Source organism: Pelodiscus sinensis, unplaced genomic scaffold (genome assembly GCF_049634645.1).
Source record: "Pelodiscus sinensis isolate JC-2024 unplaced genomic scaffold, ASM4963464v1 ctg35, whole genome shotgun sequence".
NCBI classification, from domain to species: domain Eukaryota; kingdom Metazoa; phylum Chordata; order Testudines; family Trionychidae; genus Pelodiscus; species Pelodiscus sinensis.
Window position 1 is genome coordinate 7,607,808 of NW_027465908.1, and position 22,423 is coordinate 7,630,230.

At 51.8% G+C, this 22,423-nt stretch overlaps 7 non-coding genes across 7 annotated transcripts; 5 read left to right on the forward strand and 2 right to left on the reverse strand.

The window, feature by feature from the left end:
* Nucleotides 1-3,127: 3,127 nt before the first annotated feature.
* TRNAT-UGU (transfer RNA threonine (anticodon UGU)) lies at nucleotides 3,128-3,201 on the reverse strand. Its single transcript has one exon. It is a non-coding gene; the product is annotated as a tRNA-Thr (tRNA).
* Nucleotides 3,202-4,947: 1,746 nt separating this feature from the next.
* On the forward strand, nucleotides 4,948-5,019 carry TRNAG-UCC (transfer RNA glycine (anticodon UCC)). The gene has a single exon. It is a non-coding gene; the product is annotated as a tRNA-Gly (tRNA).
* A 2,868-nt stretch (nucleotides 5,020-7,887) lies between these two features.
* Nucleotides 7,888-7,969, forward strand: TRNAS-UGA (transfer RNA serine (anticodon UGA)). The gene has a single exon. It is a non-coding gene; the product is annotated as a tRNA-Ser (tRNA).
* Nucleotides 7,970-12,535: 4,566 nt separating this feature from the next.
* TRNAS-AGA (transfer RNA serine (anticodon AGA)) lies at nucleotides 12,536-12,617 on the forward strand. Its single transcript has one exon. It is a non-coding gene; the product is annotated as a tRNA-Ser (tRNA).
* Nucleotides 12,618-14,495: 1,878 nt separating this feature from the next.
* On the reverse strand, nucleotides 14,496-14,569 carry TRNAT-UGU (transfer RNA threonine (anticodon UGU)). The gene has a single exon. It is a non-coding gene; the product is annotated as a tRNA-Thr (tRNA).
* A 4,359-nt stretch (nucleotides 14,570-18,928) lies between these two features.
* Nucleotides 18,929-19,001, forward strand: TRNAK-CUU (transfer RNA lysine (anticodon CUU)). The gene has a single exon. It is a non-coding gene; the product is annotated as a tRNA-Lys (tRNA).
* A 1,161-nt stretch (nucleotides 19,002-20,162) lies between these two features.
* On the forward strand, nucleotides 20,163-20,244 carry TRNAS-GCU (transfer RNA serine (anticodon GCU)). Its single transcript has one exon. It is a non-coding gene; the product is annotated as a tRNA-Ser (tRNA).
* Nucleotides 20,245-22,423: the final 2,179 nt, after the last annotated feature.

Genomic DNA, 22,423 nt, shown 5'->3' on the forward strand with positions numbered 1-22,423 from the left:
GGCAAGCCAGGGTCTATCCTGTCCCTTCCCCAAGACCCCACCCCTTTGCTGAGCCCCTGCCCTCCCCAAACCTTTCCATGGACTCTTGGTTACTAATGGACACTCGCCAGTAATGACATAATCACACCCCAGCCATTTTGCTAGGGCTGCAGCTGGGGAGAACAGTTTAATTTAAATCATTAAATGATTAAGCGTTTGAACTGTCTCATGTTAGTTGATCAAACTTCATTTTAAATAAAGGAAAACATTACGGCCGGAACAAAAGGTTTCCGTGCCACACCCCTAGAGACTCTAGAACAAAGAAGACACATGAGAAGAACCCAGCTTTCTTCCTTTTGCTGAGACATGGATGGATCTAGCTCAGGTTTCACTCAGGGGGTCTGTCTGCATGTGAAGTACCTGTGACAGCCCCTGTGCTCCTCTGCCCCTCATCAGCAATGCCATCTACTTGGGGGAGAAGTTGCCCTGAGACTTGCAAAAGGAACAACCTGGATAAATTAGCATTGTTCATGCACCCTTCAATAGCTCTGCTGGCAAAGCGGAGAACTGTAGTGTGTGTTTGGCCAGTGATCCTTAGGTGGCTGGTTCAACTCTGGCTTGAAGGAGACATTCTTTTCCCTCCAACATGGCCTTAGCAGAAAGCAGTCAAGGTGGTTACCTTGGGTCCCTGTCTTCAGAGACCTGCACTTCAATTGACAAAAGGAGGAGCTGCCAATCACATTTCTTCGGCTGCACAGGTTCTGTCCACACACAAAAGTTCTTTTGGAACAATGGCCGTTATTCCACAGTAACAATGCAAGAGTCTACACAGCAATTCCGTTAGTTTGAAATAATTCTGAAGTAACAGACGGCTTATTCCGACTTCTGCAAACCTCATTCTACGAAGAATAACACCTGTTCCAAAATAGCTGTTTCAAAATAAGGCCTGTGTACCTGCGCCACTGCTGCTAGTTTGAACTAGCCCCTCCCCGGGGCCATTCTACGTCATTCTTCCCAGGGCTCTAAATCGATTCAGGTTCCCCAGTGTGGACGAGCTAACTCGGACTATTGTGAGGTTTTCCTGCAGTGTAGACGTGCTAGTTTGAAATAAGCTATTTTGGAATCACTATTCAGGACTTTGAAACCTGCAATGTGAGTTCAAATCTCAATGGGACCTCCTGGGGTGGGCTTGTTGGTGTGAGGTTTTTCATACTGCAAGCTTTTTGCACAAAAATGACCGTTCTTGTGCAAAAACTAGTGGAGTGTTTACCCTGCATGTGCATTCTTGCACAAGAAAATATACAGTAAACCATTGGAAAAGATGGCTTCTTGCACAGGATTATTCCTCTCCCCATAACGAATAAGCCCTCTTGCACAAGAAGGCAGTGTGCACAGGCAAGAGGGATTTCTTGCTCCAGAAACCCCTATGGCTAGAGCTTTCTTACACAAGAGAGTGTCCACAATTCTCTTTATAAGGAGATACACCATCTCATAGAGCTGGAAGGAGCCTTGAGAGGTCAGGTAGTTCTGTCCTTGCGCTAATGGAAGCTCCAAGAACCATCCTTGACAGATATGCCCCAGATACCTAAATGGTTATCTCAAGGATTGACTTCATAACTCTGGGCTTAGCAAACTAACATTCAAATAACTGAGCTATCCTGCCTTGCTTTTAGGGCCAAAGCATACAGCAGTGTGGACTTGCTCTTGCACAAGAACTCTTCCCCAAAACCGTTCTTGGGCAAGAATCCTGCAGTGTAGATGGAGCCTAAAGTTTTTCATATTTTTTTGTTTTCAAAATATTTCAAACAATTGTTCAATGTGCCCCAGGCCTGGAATTGTGCTGCAGCCGCCTCCTTCGCTACGGTCGCTGGCTCCATGTGCACTGGCCTTCTGTCTGGGTGCTGGCAGGGGGGTGAGAGATGGCGGGTACCGATGGGTAACAGGTGCCAAGGCGCATACAGAGAAGCCAGCGTCTGCACCTCTGCAAGTGACCTCACTGTGCACACCTCAGCTTTTAGGAAACACTCTCCTCCTGTCTGCCCCTAACACCAGTGTCACTGTCTGCTCCTGAGGGGTCCTGTCTGGGGGAAATGGCAGTTCCAGGGGACACTTGCCCAGTGTTGAAATATCTCACAGATAACATGGCAAAGAGGAAGCCAAAGAGACTCTACATCTGCCAGGAAACATCACAACTGTCAACCCAGGTGGGACTTGAATCCACAATCCCTGGTTTAAGAAGCCATTGCTTTGTCCATTAAGCTGCTGGGGCACACTAACGATAACAGAGACAGAAATTCCCTCTTCCAAATGCACATTCCTCAATTTTTAGGTGCCAGATTCAAGCCGTTGGAAGGAGCCAGAAACACGGGGGAGGGGAGGGGCTGATCACACCCCTCTGAAAACCAGCTCTCAGAAGGCACCTCCAGCTGCCCCAAAGGGTGAAACTCAGCACCTTGACATCTCATCTCCCTCCCAAAGCCAGGGGCTTGTTCCCACAGCCACAGCCTCAGCAGGGAGCTACACTGGCGCTCACTGCTCGTGGGGAAGGGAGTAGGTCCCACAAGATCTGGGGCTGGTGGGGAATGGGCAGTTGTCACTGAAGGGGAAGGATAAAACGCAGCCACGTTGCTGAGGGCAGGGACAGCGGTTGGGGCTGGGCTGGTGGTGCCGTGGGACGTCCCTGGGGGAGCTCTGCAATGTGACCCTGGCTCCCAAGGCAGCAAGTGTAGAATCCCCCTTGGCGAGTGCAGGAGGCTCCGACCGGCCTGGTTTAAATCCGTCTGACGGGCTGGATGACCCCGATGCTGGAGTGTCAGAGCCCCTGTCAACCAGCCTGTGTTTGTCCCCTCCCCCACCAGGCAGGGCAGGGCCCACGCTCCCAGCAGGGAGTTACAGGCACGTCTCTCGCACCCAGAGCACTGGGACGACCATGGAGAAGGACTCACTGGCCCATGTGTGGTACCCAGGGACTTACAGTGGGAGTCAGAGCCCTGCCTGGCCGGTGCTAGTCATCTCTGCACCTGCTCCAGGTTTCTGGTTTCCTTCTCCCTAATGAGCCTCCCCTGAACCAGCAGTTCCATGGGTGGCCAGGGGAGGCCTCTTCTGTGTCCCAGAAGGACATAGGAAAATGTGAGCAAAGGCCACAGCAAGGGACCACTGGGAGTTGAACCCAGGATCTCCTGTTTACAAGACAGGTGCTTTAGCCAGCTAAGCCATGGTGCCCTTTGCAGGCCGGCACCTAAAACTGTTCTATTCTATGGTCCCAAACAACACCTTTGACTCCCAAAGTGCAGCCAATCCCCATTTCCCTCCAGCCCTGGCGGTGTCTGGCTCCCTGGGCACAGAAGGCTACAGCTCAGTGGGCAGAGGCTCTAACATGCACATCTCCCCCAGCCACTGGGACTGTGGAGTTGGCCTTGAGATTTAGAATTGCTGGGGGAAGGGAAAAGTGCAGCAAACACTAATCGTCTGGACTGTAAGCCCTTGGGTCTCACAGTTTGGGTTGGAGACCCCAGGTGGGGGCCTGGCCTCCTTGGGTCAGTCCCTTCCTGAGGGCACAGAATTAAGGGAGAATTCCTTTGTCCTATAGCAATCCGAATTGGCCAACGAGCAAGTCACAATTTTTTTGTTCACATATAAGTACAGGAGAATGGTCTCTTACAGTAATGATGGCCAAGTAGTTAAGGAGTTGGCTTAAAAATCCAAAAGCTCTTCCCTGTGCAGGGTTGAATCTTGCTCACACTGAGGCCTGTGTTTTGGTCACACTCCTAACAAGGGCAAAAAGCTTGACTGCCAGCTGTTTGCACATCTGGACCCAGAAATATCCTGAGCCTTGGTTCTGTCGGCCAGTTTCTTTTCAGCTCACTGCAAACTGCCTCCCAGCTGTAGGTGAGGCTGAGTGTACATGAAACCAGCGGTGCCTGACCAATGTGTCTGCTTTTCCTACCATCCCTCCATCTGTACCTGGAGTCGGCTTCCTTCAGTTGAACTTTGCCTTGTCCCCACAGCAGGAAGCCAAAGGGAGCAAAGAGCAGAAGTGCGGGATGCTGGTGGGGTGCCCTCTGGGTTTGATTTAGTGAGTCTTAGTTTGACTCGTTGAATCAAGTTCCAGAAGATTGATCACGGCAATTCCTCTCCAGCTGGACGTGGTTCTTGTTCTTCTGTACAGAACAGCCAATGGGCGTTCAGATCTCAGCCTTGCTCAGTTGATGGGAATAGAAACCAGACACCCAGCAGGTTTGAACTGGTTTCAGCTGAGGGACCCGTCTGCCTGGTTTACATGCATTGGCACAAGAACACACGAGGGGTTTGCTGACATTTTAAGAATCCCTGTACAATAGGAATCCATGACTGACACACCTGGAGGTGCAAATGTTTCACTTAGGATAATCAACTTTTTCAGGGGGCACTTGAGATTGAACCAAGACCTCTACAATCGGCACTCAAACACTACCACTGAGTTACACCTGACAGTGGTTGTACTTTTCAGCCCAGTGTTGGGAACTTAGCACCTGGCAGCACTGGTGCCTGCAGGAGCAGATTGTCATCCTGAAGCGGGAAGACCAGGAACTCCCCCCAATACTTCTCTAGACCCTTTGCTCCCAACACAGGGTGGGGGGCCTGTGCGCCTCTGGAGGAGTGACCCACATCATATCCCCAGCATTTCTGCCCTTCATGGATGGACCTTTGGGGGAGGCCCAGACGCTCCATCCTCTCACTCAACTCCTATCACACACTGGAGCAGGGCAGCCCCCAACGGTAGGGCTGAGCCATGGGGTGCTGGGCAAGGGGCAGAGGCTGCAGGAGCTGAGAGTTTCCCTAGAGCCCAGGGACCCATAACGAGGCATCCACTTCTGGTCTTTGCCTAATAGCCAAGAAGTTCTGCTTTACCCAAACAACACAGGCACCCTCTCGCCTCTGGCTAGCCTCATGGCAGATGTAGGATTTTCCCAGAAACTTTGCAGGCAGGCATTGGTGGTATAGTGGTGAGCATAGCTGCCTTCCAAGCAGTTGACCTGGGTTCGATTCCCAGCCAATGCAATGTAAAGAGGGAGCATCAAAGCTCCTTGTTGAGCTTTTATTTGAACCCTGAAAAAACAGGCACAAATGGGTCCTGCAGCTGCGGGCTGCCTCTCACCCCTCTTCATCCTCTCCGAGAGCATGCACAGTAATGCGGTTCCTCCCTCACATACCCCTGCGGCAATTCCTTGACCTTGGCTCTGACTTGGTAGGATGTGGGGGTAGGAGGGAGGTGGCCTTTCTTTGCTAGACCATTGGCCATTTGGCCAAAAATGTCGGCATTCCTCCGCATGGACTGCAGGGCCTGCAGAGACTCCTCCTGGGACCACAGCTCCAAGAGCGCCTGTATCTGTGGCCCAGACAATGACAGTGCCTGGCGTTTGCTGCCCCTGGCTTGATTTGATTCCCAGCCAATGCAAGGTGGGAAGGGAACAGGCAGCCTCCTGGGGGAGATCTTATTTAACCCTGAGCAACAGGCACAAGTGGGTCCCACAGCCAAAGGCTCCCTTTCACGGCTTTTCATGGGGAGCAGCTCAAACAAAACTAATTTGGCTGTTGTGGGGTCTGCATGGGGCTTGTACCCGTAACCTGGGCATTATTAACATCAAGCTCTAAACAGCTGAGCCAGCAGGCCCAAAGGTGGCCCCACAACAGAGGGAAGAGAAGAGTTTCCCTGCTATTAGGGAAAGGAGGCCAGGCCAAGGCCCTTTTAGCCCCTGGGTCTGTGCAGGCTGGAGCCTCCTCTTACCAGTTTTCTGGCCTATTTCCTGAAAAGCTCACAATCTTGTGCCTATTTCTGTTTCCCTGTCCATAGCAGGCAGCTAAAGGAGGGAGAGAACAGTCACCACAACAAACGTATCTGTGGCCAGCACAGGGCTTGAACCCAAGACCTTGGTATTACTAACTTTATGCACTAACCAACTTTACTAGCCAGCCAACCCAAACACAGCTCACAAATAGCCCTTTTAGAAAGGCGTGTCCGGCAGCTGAAGGGATGTCTCTGCAGCTGCCAATGGCTCTTCTCTGACAGGGCCACTAGCGACTCACTGTGACGTGGGCTGGCTAGTCCAGCTGGTTTGACATTTGGTCAAGATGGCTGCTGGCTGGCATGGTGCACTGAGACCCAGGGCAAAGAGGCAGCTGGAATCTTTTGCTATCAGCATCTTACCTCCCAGCTTCTTCCCTGTCAGCAGCAGCCACAGCCCCTTTCAGGCTCTGAGACAGCCCAGCAGTTCCATGAGTGGCCAGGGGAGGCCTCTTCTGTGTCCCAGAAGGACCTGGGAAAATGTGAGCAAAGGAAGCAACAAGGCACCACTGGGAGTTGAACCCAGGCTCTTCTGTTTAGACGGAGCAAGCTAAATCATGGTGCCCCCCTCAAGCTGTTGGGTGAAACTGCTCTGTGGTCCCAGACAACACCTTTGACTCCCAAAGTGCAGCAATTTCCTTCCAGCCCTGGCTGTGTCTGCGGCTGAGCTGCACAAAGGAAGATACAAGATCCCTGCTGGGGTCTTTGCCGGATGAACGTGCCTGAGGAAAGAAGCTGGAAGCGCAACAGACACACAAAAGGGGACAAGGGACAGTTTGAGTCGCACACAAGGTTGGTGGTGCAGCTCAGCCAGGGACCTTATCCACTCACAGAGCTTCACAGCTTCTCTAGGCCCCGAACCCTACCAGGCAAACTGCCCCATGGGCCTTGCCCGCACCATGCTCAGGGCCTGGGGATTTTCTGTCCTTTTGCCAGACCAAATAACTAGCCCCCTACCCACCCCACTGCTCTGGAGTCTCTACCTCTCATGGGCCTTCTCATCCTCAGACTCCTCTTTGTCTCCAGACAGACCCTGCTCTGCTATAGCCACCTCCCTCTGGCTGTCACTCCTGGGCCTTCTAGAGTAAAATGTGCCCCTTCATTCTGACTTTGAATACCTGGGGTTTCAGCAACCAGATCCGCAGCTAACACCAGCATTAGCTAGTGAGGGGTCTGGACAGCTTCTGCAGAGAAGGAGACAGTAACTGCAGAGCATCTTTGCCAACTATTTCAGAGAAACGCAAAATCCTTGTTAATGAAAGGAAACTATCACCCCAAGTGGGACTCGAACCCACAATCCCTGATTTAGGAGGCCAGTGCCTTGTCCATTAGGTCACTGTGGCACACAGCAAAGACTTCCAGGGAAAGAAATTCACCCTTCTAAATGGCCCTTCTTCAACTTTTAGCTCCTAATGAAGCCCCTTTGAAGAAGCCAGATACACAGGAAGAGCTGATCACACCCCTCTGAAAATCAGCTTTTGACTTGGCAGCTGGCTCCAAGTCATGGGCCTTGACAGCTCGTCTCCCTCCAGAAACCAGGGAAGTGTCTCCCACCGCTGCAGCCTCCTGAGGCTCTATGGCCATGTCTGTACAGCAGGGACAGCAACACTCACAGCCCCACAGGGGGGCCCCTGGCCTAGCAATGTGGCCCCCTGAGCAGCCTCTGATGTTCCCTGCATGAGCCCCAGAACCAGCCCTGAGTGAGGGGGCAGAGGGGGAGCAGCTCACACATGACAAGAGGCTGGCCAGGGGCAGGTCATAAGCCTTCCAGGCAGCAGTGACATCACAAGGAACTTTTACATGACCTCAGCTCATTGGCTGGGAGGCAGTGACCTCATAGAGGGACCATGGCAACAGCCAGGCGGGACAGGGGCAATTTCAGAGACCCCCATGGCCTGGCTGCCTGGAATCTCCTTTGTGAGGTTTCCCCTTGAACTCACCTCTAAGGCAGCCTCAGACCAGAGCACCCAGGACTCCTCTGCATGACCATTGAAATGGTTTGCTGTGTGAATTCTGTGGGGCAGGTGACGTCAGGCCTTGGCACTGAGATTATTTACCAGTTTCCCAGTTTACTGTTACTCAGAGCTGTGATGGCCGAGTGGTTAAGGTGCTGGATTTGAAATCCAATAGGGTTTCCCTGTGCAGGTTCAAATCCTGCTCACAGTGAGGTGTGTGTTTTGGCTACAAGCCTTTCTAGGGCAACATGGTACCCAAACCCTGAGAAGAATATGCCTGTCCCATGCTTGTCTTGCCTTCCTGGGCAGTGTATGATGACATGCAGCCTGGCTGCCAAACATCCCAGACAGAGAATCACAGGCCACTGAGGTCTGCTGGCTGCTGTCAAAGTAGCTCGGTTAGGAGAGCATTAGACTGAAGGTCTGAAAATGCCTGGTTCAATCCCTGTCTTTGGAACATGTAGCAGAGATCTCTTTGCTAACCTCCAGTTATTCTTGTGGTTGATCGTCATGTCAGGGTTTTCAGCCACAGCTTGGCACTGACAAATCATCTTAATCTGATTAGCCCCCTCCCCCTCCATCTCTTCCAGAGAGGCCTGCTTGTTGCAGCCAAAGCAGCTCATTTGGGAGAGCATTAGACTGAAGATCAGACCACTTAAGACTTAGAAACACCAACTCACCAAGGGGATTGAGCCCAACAACTTAATGCTATTAGCACCAAACGCTAAGTGGCTGAAGGAACCAGCCCACAGCAAAGGGAGTCGCTAGTGGCCCTTTCAGAGGAGAGCCAGAGGCAGCTGCAGGGATGCTGTGGACTCTGGAGGGAGATGGGTGGCCTATAATGAACGTCTAATTGCAGGGCAGTGCTCACTTTGCATGTGGGATCGGTATCCTCATTCTTCAGGGCATCTTCCTTTTTTCACAGGCAGAGCCAGCCAGGAGGCTAAGGGACTTGTAACCCCTTCCCCGTCAGTCACAGAAAGGAGATGTGGGCTCACCTAGCAGGTGGGGTTCTTTGGCAGAAGGAAAAGCCCGTTGGATTTCTACGCTGCAGTGCTCAGTGGGTGCCAGGCTAGTCTAGTAAAGGTTGTAGGTTCAAATTGCACGAGAGTCACTTTAGCATCTGCTCCCACAGAACAGGCCACCCCTTGAGTCTGGGAACAAGGAAAGACACAGAGGGCTGGTCACCAGGGCCCATGAGTCTCTGTGTGAGGGGGCTGTGTGCTCACAGATAAGCAAGCCAGTGAAAATGGGGGTGGAGCAAACATACGGCCTCTGGAGGAGATCTTCTGGAAATGCTTATTTTGAAAGAGAACGTCTACACAGCAAATGTGCATTGAAAAACTGAGCTGCTTTTTGGAATGATAATGTCCACATTGATGGGCGCTGTCTTGAATTTCAGTTGTGATTACTGTGGCTGGAGTGGCCACCAGGGCACCTGTGCTATTTCCCAAAGGCCTCTTCTTTGCAAAGAACTCCCCCTTCTGTGTCCACATTTGCCTTTCCCCGAAAACGCTTCTTTAGAAAAATGGCTTCTTCCTCAGAGAAAGAGGTTTGCCGCCATCAGAAAACCCCTCAGTTCTCTTGATTGTCAGTGGCCCCTCTGCCAGCGATCTAATGGGGACGTGCTCAGTGTAGAATTGGGATTTCTTCCTTAATTGGAGAATGCAGACACCAATCCCATTACCACTCACATGCATAGAAAGCGCTCTACCACTTGAGCTGATTCCTCTGCTATACCAGAAGGGGCCTTCTTGGAGGCTCTTCCCTTCTCCACAGGGACGTCTGTCTTCTAGGTCAGTTAGTCATGGGAAAGGAGAAGGCTCCAAAAATGCCTCAAGGGCAACTCTCAAGGAGACTCCCTGCAGCAAAGCCATGGGGGGGCTCTGAGATGGCCCCTGCCCTGCAGCCTGTCCCACCTGGCCATTGTCATGGACTCTCTGTGAGGTCATCGCCTCCCAACCTCTGTTAGCCAATAAGCTATGGGGATGCAAAAGGCCCTTGTGATGTCACTGCCACACCCACCCCTGCCCTCCAGGGCTAATGTCCTGCCCCAGGCAGCCCCTTTGCATGGCTGAGCTGCTCCCAGGGGTGAAAGTGACACATTTCTTACAGGGACTGTTCTATTGGGCACCACCCCTTGGGTGGGGGGAGGCAGGGAGTTACAGGCACATCGCTTGCTCCCAGAGCACTGGGACGACCATAGAGCAGGACTCAGTGGCCAGTTTGCGGTACCCAGGGGTTCAGAGTGGGAGTCAGAGCCCTGTCTTGCTAGTGCCTGTCACAGCAACCTTTTCACCAGTTCCAGCCTTGTGGTTTCCTTCTTCCCAACGTTCCTCTCTAATCAGCCTTTTCCTAACCAGCAGTTTCGTGGGTGATCAGGGGAGGCCTCTTCTGTGTCCCAGAAGGACATAGGAAAATGTGAGCAAAGACTACAACAAGGCATCAAGGGGAGTTGAATCCAGGATTTCCCATATATGAGGAAGGTGTTTTAGCCAGATGAGCCATGGTGCCCTACTTAGCTAGCTTTATATCCACATCCAGGGAATCGGTCCCATTTTTCGGATCACTTTCCAAAAAAATGGGCATGTTTTTTCAGAAGGCCTGTATTCCTCATTTTATTAGGAATAAGGGCTCTTCCGAAAGAGGAGGTTTTCCCCACCTTTGGGCCCGTGTAGATGGGCCAAATGTCGGAAAAGCCTCTTCTGAAAAAAGAAAAGTGTCTCTAAAACTGTTCAAATTTATGGTTGCAGATAACATCTTTAAATTCCAAAGTGCAGCCATTCCCCATTTCCCTCCAGCCTTCCAGGGTCTCAAGGCCTGTGCAGCCCAAGAAACATGATTGGAAACTGGTACCCAGAATCTTATTGTCAATTGAGTGCAGGGCTCTGAAAACATGGACTCAAGGCAAGCAGCTTGTGCTAAGGGTGGGCTCTAGGGAAAAGGCTCTTCTTCAAGCCAGAGTCAAAGCAGCAACCTAACAATGACTTACCAAGCACACACTACACCTTTCCACACGACCAGCTGAGCTAGTCAAGGTGTGTTGAGTCAATTTCCCTCAGCCTAGAGCCAGCGCAGGGAGTAGAACAGGTTTCTTCACCTTTCTCAGAAGCAGGGAACACACATTCTCTGAGGCCCAGTCCTGAGACTCCCTCCCTTTAGCGCCAGGGAGCACTAGGCAGAGCCTGGCAGCTGCTGGGAACAGACGTGAAAACATCAGCAAGAAACACAAACTCAGCCCCCTGCATCTCTAGCTAGGCTGGTAGGTTCCATGGCCGCAGCACATCCCAGCCTCCTACTGAGCTGGCCAGGCAAGACACCAAGCACCACTGGGCATTAGACACCCACCAGGAGGCACGAAATTCTCTTTTCACCATCCTGAGGACAAGGAAGCTAAAGCACATGGAATGGGAGGGTTTTGCAGCAACCAGCCAACAAAGGTCCCAATGAAATTTGAACTCAGATTGCAGGATTCAGAGTTCTGAATGCTGCCCCTACACCATGGGACCAACAGCAAGCCCCTAATGTGGAGAAGCCCAGGGGCAAACTGGAGTTAGGGGAAGCAGGAGGCAGGAAGAGCCCCGTCTACACAGCTACTTTTTGTGCAAAAATGGACCCTAATTAATTATGCAACTAAAGCATGGCAATATGCTAATCAGCGCTTCATTTCCATACGCTTTTGTGGAAGAGAGGTGCAGTATAGAGATAGCCTAGGACCTAGGTGGTAGAGAGCCATGGAGTGACATAGACTCAGGACAAATCCCTGGGCTGCAATCCTTACTTGCGCCAATTAAAAATAATACACCAGTTCAGACGTGATTTCTAAGCCCTCACACAAGGAAAATAATAAAACCGGATGGACTCTCTAGACTACTCCCTACTTGCACATCAAGATATCTATTTCTAGTACTGCGTGGCCTAATGGATAAGGCATTTGACTTTGGATCAGAAGATTGAGGGGGTCGTATTTTGTGTGCTTGGGATCCTGCTACCTTGTGCCTGTAACAATATGGTTTTTCTATAGTCCTCTTGCAAGGCTTGTAACTATTTGGTGAGCCTAAACTAAACTAAACCTTCTTCTGTAGCCAGACTGAAGAGCGGCAGCAATGAGCTGTAAACTATAGAGTCACATTCAATCTAAATGATATTTAAATAGCATCACACTAGACCGTGAGGAGGGGGTCCGATCCTAATGACACCCACTGTCACCAAGTAAGAAACAGATCTCAGGATGGGTAGAGAAAACTTAGTTAACAGCATTTTGTCTGGCAAAAAACTGCTTATCGATAGTTGTGTTTGTGCAATCGGCATTCTATGATTATTGTCCTCACTTTCCTATTGTTTGTCTATGTGATCGCTTTCTGGATTGTAACTGTTTCTGTCTGCTGTATAATTAATTTTGGTGGGGGAAAATCAAAGGTGGTGGAGTATGATTGGTTAGGTAAATCATAATAGTATGTTAGCTTTGGTTAGTAAAATCATATTAAAAGAATTGGTTAAGCAGGACTCAATTTTCACTCTATAAACTGGGGTCCAAGAAGGAGACCAGGGAGAAGAAGGAAAAGAGGAAAAGAGAAGAGGAAGAAGGAGGAAAAGGGAAAGGAAGGAAGAAAGACCTGGAAGCAGAACTCACCTCCAAGCCAGCCTCAGACCAGAGTTTCTAAGACTCTCTGCATGACTGTTGAAAGGGTTTGCCGTGTGAATTCTGTGGGTCAGGTGATGTCAGGCCTGGGCACTGAGATTATTTACCAGTTTCCCGGGCTTGTTTTCTCTCATAACTGTGGTGGTTGAGTGGTTAAGGTGTTGGACTAGAAATCCAATAGGGTTTCCCTGTGCAGGTTCAAATCCTGCTCACAGTGAGGTCTGTGTTTTGGTCACACCCCTTCCTAGGGCAACATGGTACCCAAACCCTGAGAAGAACATGCCTGTCCCGTCAGAAGGGACACCTGCAGAAGGCAACAGAGGCTACAAAAGCAGGAGAGAACATGGGTTGCAGGGTCTTGCCTAACAACAGAAAAACCAGTCTGGCTTTCAGCAGAGCCACCTCCCCATGGACACTGCCAGGGGGCCAAGCAGCTCCAGTGGCCACTTGCCCTCCCCAAAAGCCAGCCCTGATTGGGTAGAAAGATGCTGGGCCCAGCAGCCTCCCTTCACCTGGCAGAAGTGATGGAGACAGGCCCAGGGGGCCGAGTTCATGTGGGGAACAGAGACTGGGCAGCACAAAAGAACACCCGTGAATGTCAGTGAGAGGCAGAGGTGGCAAAGTGGCAGCAGCATATTTCACCGTAAGAGACCTACAGCTGGTGTCTTGCTCTCCTGCCGTCCCTCCATCAGCTTCATCTCAGGACTCTCTGTCCTGCCCCAGCTCTGCTGCTTTCAGGGCAAATCCCTTGTTAGGACCAGTCACAATCTGGCGAACAGTGAGGATCTGTCCTACCTGAGGTGTGTGGGCTACAAAAGCCTCTTGTTCCCTTCTCAGCTCCTAACAGTGCAAACATCAGGGAGTGTAGCTCAGTGGTAGAGTGTTTGACTACAAATTATATGAGCGTTACTTCAAATCCAACTGACCATTCAATGGAAACATTTATTTCTCCAATTCCATTGCATTCTAGGTTTCTATTTTTTGGATTCTTTAAATGAATGAATACTACCCCTTACTGCTCTCCTGTGCCAACGCACATAAACCAGGCAAACCCGTCCCTCGGCTGGAGCCAGCTCAAACCCGCTGTGTGTCTGGTTTCTGTTTCCATCCGTTCAACAAGGGTGGGATGTGGAAGCCCAATGGCAGGTCCCTGGTCTCCATGGACTGTGCTGTGCAGAAGAACAAGAACCACACCCAGCTGGGGAGGAACGGCCTAGTGTTTATTGCAGGAGCCTGTTACAAACACACACTAAACACCGTTATCACACTGCCTGGTGCACATTCCTACCTTCCCTTGTGCACACAACACACCTGGGGCTCTAATTACTGGCCACCTGCCTTTCACACAGATCATTGATCCTTGTGACTTTCCGGTACATTCACACGGCAGCTGTTTAAACATAATGTGCTTCTATTGCATGATCAGCACCAGAATCTCCGGCTATGTCTACCCTACGAATTTTCTCAGCAAAAAAGGTGCTAATGAGAGGCTCATTTGCATGAGTCATGATCTTATTTGCATATTTTCTGGCAAACTGATTTCGCGCTGGGGTTGTTGTGCAAAAACAAGCAGTATGGAAGTTTTCTTTTTGTGCAAAATCCCCTTTTTCTGCAAGATCAGGATACCTCTTTTGGGGGGATAAGAATCTTGTGAAAAATGGGGGCTTTGTTCAAAAAAAATGTTCACACTGCTTGGTTTTGCACAACAATCCCCATTGGCAGAAAATCTACAAATGAGATCGTGACTCGTGCAATCGAGTCCCTCATTAACATATTTTTTAAGGAGAAAACTTCTAGTGTAGATGTAGCCTCTGTGAGTCACCAGCAGTGGGGCTGTTAGTGTCGGCATCTAACTAATTGCACCATTAGGCCATGTCTTCACTCAGGTGGAGATGGCTGCTGCAATCCATCCTCCACAGCTTGATTTAGCCAGTCTAGCTAAGCCTCACAAAATCAAACCCCTAGGGTACCTCCTGCTCTTTGCTATTATCCTACTCCCACTGTGAGGGTACCACCAAGGTCAGCTGAAGGTAAAACCAACTCCAGATACATGTTGAAGAATGGTGGGAAGAAAAGACCCATTGACCTGGCAACAAGGCACCACTGGGAGTTGAACCCAGGATCTCCTGCTTACAAGGCAGGCGCTTTAGCCAACTAAGCCATGGTGCCCTCCTTAAAAGCAGCCCTAAAACTGTTCTACTTTGTGGTGCCAGACACCCCCTTCCCATTCCAAAGTGCAGCCGTTCCCCATTCCCCTCCAGCTCTTGCTCTTGCCATGACTCAAGGCCTGCGCAGCCCAAGACATTTGATTGGCAGCTGGAACCCAAAACCTTTTTGTCAATTGTAGCACCAGGCCCCAAAGGGACAGACCCAAGGCAGCCGCCTGGTCCTAAGGCCGGGCCTGCAGCCAGGGGGAGGGAGAAGAATCTCTCCTTTCAGCTGGAGTTGAATCAGCCACCTAAGGGCACTTGCCCAGCACCCGCTACAGGCCTCTGCTCTGCCAGCTGAGCTATGGAAGGTGCCTGGGGCAGGCTGCTTTGCCTATGTTGGCCCTCTCATGAGTGCCAGGGCAAGAGCCCCCCGAATGGGAGGGGCAGAGGAACCCAGCAGCACAGGGGTGTCACTGGCGCTTCACCCGCAGAAGGACCCTTGAGTGATCCAGGCAGAAACGCCGCGTCTCGCTCCCTGCAGCTCCCCTTGCTGCCCTGGCAGGCGCTGCCCCTTCTCCCACCGGCCTGGGCCTGGCCTCCCTCCCCGCCCGGCACCACAGAAAGCCCCTTGGCGTGAGCCTGGGCAAGCTTAGGCCCTGGGCTCTGGGGCCAGCCCCCTGCAGGTCAGAGCCCCCTGGCCACAGTGCTACTCCAGGGGGCCTGGTTCCAGGGCCTCCTAATCCCAGGGACTGGGGGGCTGGAGGCCTTTGCCCTGGAGCCTCAGAGCTCCCCCAGTGCCACCTGCCAGGAGGGGGAATCTCCCGCAGGGCCGGTGCGATATAGGAACCTCTCCCAGGGCAGTGTCCCCAGCCCAGTCCCTGCCCCTTGCGGGGGTAGATAAGAGATACCCCCTCCCCTTCCCCAGAGAGCAGCCCCCTGGGTTATAGGGGGCAGATCTGGCCCAGGGCTGCTCCCAGCAGAGGGGGTTTGATCCCAGCCTGGATCCAGGGAAACTGCTCCCAGCACGTGCGAGGTTGGGGGAGCGAACAGATCAGTATTTGCAGATATTTACACTTATTTGCATAATGCGTATGCAGATATGCAGGGCTCGGCACTTAGGGCAATCTGCCCGCCCGTGGTGAGTAGATTTTAGCCCGGTGCGGCGCTCAGTGCAGTCTGCGCATGCACAGTGATATGTAAATAAAATGTTACTGGTCTGGCAAAAGTTTGTGAATGGGTTTGTCTGTCCATGGTATAAACACAAAGGCTGGAAACACTGGCCTGATCCCTGGGGGCTGGCCGAAAGCAAGGCAGGGAAAACACTGGGTGAAGGGGGGGGGATATTTTCCCCACCAGGCCTTTGTCCCTCGGAATCCCTGGGGACGTTGGGTTTTGTCTCGTTTGGTTTCCCTTTTCCCTGCTTCCCTCCTCGCTGTGAGGAGGGGGCGGCTCTCGCCCTCGCGGTGGGAAGCCCTGGTACAGGGATGGGATGGGCAGATGCTCTGAGAGGGAGTCCCTGGGCTGTTTGGGGAGAGAACTTTCTCATGTCTGCTTTCCCCAGCACCACCAGGATGGCCGAATGATTAAGATGTTGCACTTAAAGCTCCAATGGATGTTTATCTGTGTGGGTTCAAACCCCACTCCTGGTAACTTCTCTTCTTTGGCGAGACATTGATTGGGGTGGTGTTTAGTCCTGCTGTGAGACAGGGCCCTGGACTTTGTCTCTGAAGGTCCTGTGGGCTATATCTGCACTGGTGGGTTCTTGTGCAAGAACACATCCATGCTGCTGTGTGTGAGCTGTGTTTTTGTGCAAGAGCATCCATGGCAGTGTGGACACTCTCTTGTGCAAGAAACCCCTGTCCTGAGCTCTTGTGCAAGAAGACTTACACCTGCTAGAAAAGAGAAGAGCTCTTGGGCAAGAAGCCCTTTCTTCTACACTTTACTATAAAACTACTTGCACAAGAGCGAGTGGGCAGTGTGGCCCTTCTTGCACAATAACCTACCAGTGTAGACACAGTGTTCCAGTTCTAGTCCCAGTTCTGATTGGCTGAGCAGGGGCCAGTCCCAGGGAGGAGACTCAGGACTTTGTTGTTCTCCTTAAATCCCAGCAAATGAGCCAGAACCAATCGACTGCTCGGGGAATTGTTCTGCTTCTCGCCAGTGCTTGTCTCTGAGCAGCTCCTGAGTCTCTCTGTGTCCCGGTGCTTCTAACCCACTGGCTGAGCCATCCTTAGGCTGGGCTGTGGGGCTGTAGCTCCTTTGAGACACTTTATTCTGATCTGTCAGGGTGTGAAACTCCAGACTAAGGGGGAGTTTCAGCATCAGGCTTCTGGGGCCTGTTCTTCAATCCTCACCCCACTCAGCCACCCACTCCCAGCCTCTTCCAGCACAGCCTGCCTCCCCCTCCCCCCACAGGGGCTCCACAGGGGCCTCTGTCCCAGGGAGAATGGGGAGCCCCTACCCCCGGCACACACCCACCCTGCTGCTGCTCCCACCAGAGCAGAGGATTCACCCGGTATCCCCATTCTGTTCTGAAATTTGACTTGTCCTTTTCATATGTGTTCGGTTTTTTAATTGTATCCTTTGATATATATGGTTGTGACAATTTTCTTCCACTATTTGATCTGAGGAAGTGGGTCTGGCCCACGAAAGCTCATCATCTAATAAACCATCTTGTTAGTCTTTAAAGTGCTACATAGTCCTGTATTTTGTTGCAGCTTAAAAGTCCAACATGCTTTTCATTGCACCACAGAGCCTGATATCTCCACTCTCTGCTTTGCAGCATGGCAATTGCTGGTGGCAAAGAAAGGGGAGCCAGGTCTGTCTCTTTTGGGAGAGCAGGTAGGAAGAGGGAGGGGGCCACTGAGCTCCTGACAGTGAAAATAAGGGATAAGAGATGAGCTGTAGTTGGAGAATATGGGTATCGATCCCACTGCCTCTCGCATGCTAAGCAAGCGCTCTACCACTTGAGCTAATTCCCCTGCTGCATTTACAGAAGCCTTCTTGGAGGCTCTTCCCTTCTCCACGGTGACGTCTGTCATCTAGGTCAGTTAGTCATGGGAAAGGAAAAGGCTCCGAAAAGGCCTCAAGGGCAACTCTCAAGGAGACTCCCTGCAGCAAAGCCATGGGGGGAGGAGGCTCTGAGATGGCCCCTGCCCTGCAGCCTGTCCCACCTGGCCACTGTCATGGACTCTCTGTGAGGTCATCACCTCCCAACCTCCTTTAGCCAATAAGCTGAGGGGCTGCAAAAGGCCCTTGTGATGTCACTGCCACACCTACCCCTGCTCTCCAGGGCTAATGTCCTGCCCCAGGCAGCCCCTTTGCATGGCTGAGCTGCTCCCAGGGGTGAAAGTGACACATTTCTTACAGGGAGTCCTGGGAGATGAAGCAGCTGGAGGGAGCCAGGAGAGCAGAGGCCAGCCTGAGAGCTGAGAGTCAGAGGTGCCCTCTGCACTTTCCCACCACAGGTCCTATGGTGTAAGAGGCAGCACTCAGGACTCTGAATCCTGCAATCTGAGTTCAAATCTCAGTGGGACCTACTAAGACTCAGCTGGTTGTTACAAAGTTCAGGTGCTTTGGCTTCCGTTCCCTGAGGTTCAACAAACTTTTGTTCCTCTTGCTGGGTGTCTGAGTCCACTGGAGTTCCATCTCCAGAGTGAACAGGCCGGTGGGAAGGGCCTGATGCCATCACAGCTGCAGGGCAGGTCACCCACCTGGCCCCTGAGCTCAGCCCGTGCTGGAGGCAGCCAGACAGTGTGAGCGCGTCAGAGGGGGAATTGGGGGAAGGGTCCTGAGTCCTGGCTCCCAGCCACGCACCTTCGCACAAAGAGCAACGGCCCCTGCACAAAGTGCATTGTGGGAATAAGAGTTGGGGCAGCAGGAAAGGGGCCGGCCCCTCAGTACTATGGTATAGGCAGGAGAAGATGGGAGTGAATCCTGCTACCTCTGCCATGGCTTGGCCCAGGAGGGCTGGGGTCTAGCAGCTTTTCACCCCAGCTTTGTGGGAGGGCAAGTAGGAAGGGGCCTCTGGAGGCTCATAGCCCCCTACCCTTCTGTGTCTGTGGAAAGGGGGGAAGAGGACACATACCTCTCACTGGGGAACAGGGCGCATGAATCCCACTCGTTCCTGCAGAAAATGAAACAGGCTGAGCATTTTGCGGAGAACGGGCCAGAGCCCTTCTCCTGTCCATCCAGAGATGGAAATGGGTCTGTTCCTTGTGGGGAAAGAAGTGGGTGTGTCGGGAGTGGGGTTCGAGTTCAAACCTCTCCACAGACCAGAACCGCATATTAGGGGCAAGAAAGAGCCTTGAGTCAGGCAGTGGAGAACACTTGGCTCCTGTTACCCTGAGAGGGGATATTAGGAAACTTTTGACACACGTCCTGGCTAGCTCAGTTGGTAGAGCATGAGACTCTTAATCTCAGGGTCATGGGTTCAAGCCCTATGCTGGGCAGTGCCCTTCCTTAACTCACATTTTCAGCCTGTGAGCGATTGGCTCTCATCAAGGTTTTAGAAAGAAAAAGTCTAGTCCTGGGGTCCAGCTTTAGTAGAACCAGAGAGAGAACCAACTGCAATTTCCATCTTCTGAGGAGAAGGGAAGAGGATTTTCTTCTCCTCAGTTCTAGCCACATCAGCCCAGGGAGGAGAAAAAATAACCCTCCGCCCGCTGATTGTCCCCTGCACCTTCTGGCCAAGAGCCTCTTCCACAACAATGGTGGCTCATTAGATATGCAAATGAGGCTCACCCACTGCATTGGCCACTTGCCACTGCTCCTACCGGCCGCCCGCCAGCCACTCCCTCCAGCCACCCCATCCATGCTGCTGTGGGTGCCAGTGTCTCACCACACTGTGAAATCAGACCAGAGACGGACACTGTCAGTAAACACTCATATCGGAAACGCTCCTCTGGATGCTGGGCCCCCCAGAGCCGTGTGCCGCTGCCATCTGCCTGCTCCGTGGACGTCTTCCCATTGCAGAGCACGCTGAGCCAGACTGTGACTAGACAGCCCGTCTCTGGGCACCCAGGGGCTACGTCGACACTGCAGGCTTCTTGCTCAAGAATGGTTGTTCTTGTGCATAAACTTGAGGAGCATCTACACTGCGCGTGCGTTCTTGTGCAAGTAAATTTACAGAAAAATGAAGGACAAGGGCTTCTTGGGCAAGAGTTATTCCTCTCCCTCTCCCCATGAGGAATAAACACTCTTGTGCAAGAGCTCTTGCACAAGAAGGTAGTATGAATGGGCAACAGGGTTTTTTTGTGCAAGAAATCCCTATGGCTAAAATGGCCATCAGAGCTTTGCAGCACAAGAGAGCGTGCACACTGCCAGGGACATTCTTGCCCAAAAGCACATGGCAGTGTGGACGTGCTCTTGCACAAGACATTTTGCGCAGGAACTCTTGCACAAAACAGTTCTTGTGTAAGAAGCCTGCAGCGTAGATGTAGTCAAGGGTTGTTTGGGTTTGTTATGAGCACTGAGCTTTGTACAACAGCCCAGGGAACATTGTGAAAAGCCAAAACCTTCCTACCGTGGGTGTCCCTGGCCAGCCTGCGAGTGGCACAAAGGTTCCTGGCAGTGACGGCTTTGGGTAATTGGTAACAAAGCCCAACAGCTCAGATGAGGTGGCCGAGTGGTTAAGGCGATGAACTGCTAATCCGTTGTGCTCTGCACGCATGGGTTCGAATCCCATCCTCATCGGATGTTTGCAGCCCTTCCTCTTGCTTCTCCCAGCTCTCTCTTCAGTTCAGTGCCAGCCCCTCTCACTGCAGCCTGGGGAAAGGGGAAATCTCCACAGAGACACTCCCAGATGGGACCCTCAATCCCTTCTGCCCTCAAGGGGAAACCTCACAAAGGAGATTCCAGGCAGCCAGGCCATGGGGGTCTCTGAGATGCCCCAGCCCTGCAGCCTGTCCCACCTGGCTGTTGCCATGGTCCCTCTGTGAGGTCACTGCCTCCCAGCCAATGAGCTGAGGTCATGTAAAAGTTCCTTGTGATGTCACTGCTGCCTTGCAGGCTCATGTCCTGCCCCTGGCCAGCCCCTTGGCATGTGTGAGCTGCTCTCCCTGCCTCTGTCACTCAGGGCTGGTTCTGGGGCTCGCACAGGGAACATCAGAGGCTGCTCAGGGGGCCACATGGCCCCAAGGGAACCTTTTAAATGTCAGGGCAAGCCAGGATCTATCCCGTCCCTTCCCCAAGACCCCACCCCTTTGCTGAGCCCCTGCCCTCCCCAAACCTTTCCATGGACTCTTGGTTACTAGTGGACACTCGCCACTAATGACATAATCACACCCCAGCCATTTTGCTAGGGCTGCAGCTGGGGAGAAAAGTTTAATTTAAATCATTAAACGATTAAGCGTTTGAACTGTCTCATGTTAGTTGATCAAACTTCATTTTAAATAAAGGAAAAACATTACGGCCAGCACAAAAGGTTTCGGTGCCGCACCCCTAGAGACTCTGGAACAAAGAAGACACATGAGAAGAACCCAACTTTCTTCCTTTTGCTGTGACATGGATGGATCTAGCCCAGGTTTCACTCAAGGGATCTGTCTGCATGTGAAGTACCTGTGACAGCCCCTGTGCTCCTCTGCCCCTCATCAGCAATGCCATCTACTTGGGGGAGCAGGTGCCCTGAGACTTGCAGAAGGGACAACCTGGGCAAACTAATGTTGCTCAGGGACACGTTGATTGCTCAGCTGGCAGAGTAGAGGACTGTCGTGTGTGTTTGGCAAATGATCCTTAGTCGCTGGTTCAACTCTGGCTTGAAGGAACCATTCTTTTCCCACCAGCGTGGCCTTAGCAGAAAGCAACCAAGCTGGTTACCTTTGGTCCATGTCTTCAGAGCCCTGCACTTCAATTGACAAAAGGATTGTGGGGATGAGCTGCCAATCACATTTCTTGGGCTGTGCAGGTTCTGTCCACACACAAAAGTTCTTTTGGAACAATGGCCGTTATTCCACAATAACAATGCAAGAGTCTACACAGCAATTCCGTTATTTTGAAATAATTCTGAAGTAACAGGCGGCTTATTCTGACTTCTGCAAACCTCATTCTACAAAGACTAACTCCTATTCCAAATTAGCTATTTCAAAATAAGGTCTGTGTAGCTGCGCCACTGCTGCTAGTTTGAACTAGCCCCTCCCCGGGGCCATTCTGAGTTATTCTTCCCAGGGCTCTAAATCGAGGTAGTTCGTGCACACTGGGGAGCCTGCCTCGGACTATTCTGAGGTTTCCCTGCAGTGTAGATGTGCTAGTTCGAAATAAACTATTTTGGAATCACCATTCAGGACTTAGAAACCTGCAATGTGAGTTCAGGGTCACTCCAATGTGGGGTGGGCTTGTTGGTGTGAAGTTTTTCACACTGCAAGCTTTTTGCACAAAAATGGCCGTTCTTGTGTAAAAACTAGCGGAGTGTTTACCCTGCATGTGCATTCTTGCATAAGAAAATATACAGTAAACCATTGGAAAAGATGGCTTCTTGCACAAGAGTTATTCCTCTCCCCATAACGAATAAGCCCTCTTGCACAAGAAGGCAGTGTGCACAGGCAAGAGGGATTTCTTGCGCCAGAAACCCCTATGGCTAGAGCTTTCATGCAGAAGAGAGTGTCCACAATTCTCTTTATAAAGAGATACACCAGGCTCCCAGCAGGGAGTTACAGGCACGTCTCTCGCACACAGAGCACTGGGATGACCATGGAGCAGGACTCACTGGCCAGTGTGTGGTACCCAGGGACTTACAGTGGGAGTCAGAGCCCTGCCTGGCCAGTACTAGTCATCTCTGCACCTGCTCCAGGTTTCTGGTTTCCTTCTCCCTAACGAGCCTCCCCAATCAGCCTTTCCTGAAACAGCAGTTCCATGGGTGGCCAGGGGAGGCCTTTTC